This window comes from Penaeus monodon, chromosome 19 (genome assembly GCF_015228065.2).
Source record: "Penaeus monodon isolate SGIC_2016 chromosome 19, NSTDA_Pmon_1, whole genome shotgun sequence".
Lineage (NCBI taxonomy): Eukaryota > Metazoa > Arthropoda > Malacostraca > Decapoda > Penaeidae > Penaeus > Penaeus monodon.
The window spans coordinates 3577553-3577853 of NC_051404.1; the positions used below are offsets into that span (position 1 = coordinate 3577553).

Below are 301 nucleotides of genomic sequence, written 5' to 3' on the forward strand. Positions count from 1 at the left end.
CCATATGGTACCAGGCATGACCTCCGCCTCCCCCCCTGGGCGCTTCCCCCCCCGACCCCCGGTCACGTAACAAACCCCAGCCTATATAAGCTCTCCTTTGGACACAACACTGCATTAAATAAGGGGCACTTTACCTTCCAACACACAGGTCGAGGCTGTCGGACAACAGGACAGGCCGCGGGAGGGTGCTTGCGCGAGGACAGTCGTGAGACCACTGAACCAGGGAGGAGGGGGAGGGGACGGGAGTGCCACAACCACGGGGCCAGAGAGCGCATGTCCCGATATTCTTCTGCCACCTGGG

General features: G+C 61.5%; 1 long non-coding RNA gene across 1 annotated transcript in view; it reads right to left on the reverse strand.

Annotated features, from left to right (window-relative positions):
• LOC119585441 overlaps positions 1 to 213 on the reverse strand; it is a 23702-nt gene extending 23489 nt beyond the window's left edge. Inside the window, exon 1 of the long non-coding RNA XR_005229889.1 lies at positions 135 to 213. This is a non-coding gene — a long non-coding RNA (uncharacterized LOC119585441). The remainder of the gene's footprint in view (positions 1 to 134) is intronic.
• Positions 214 to 301: the final 88 nt, after the last annotated feature.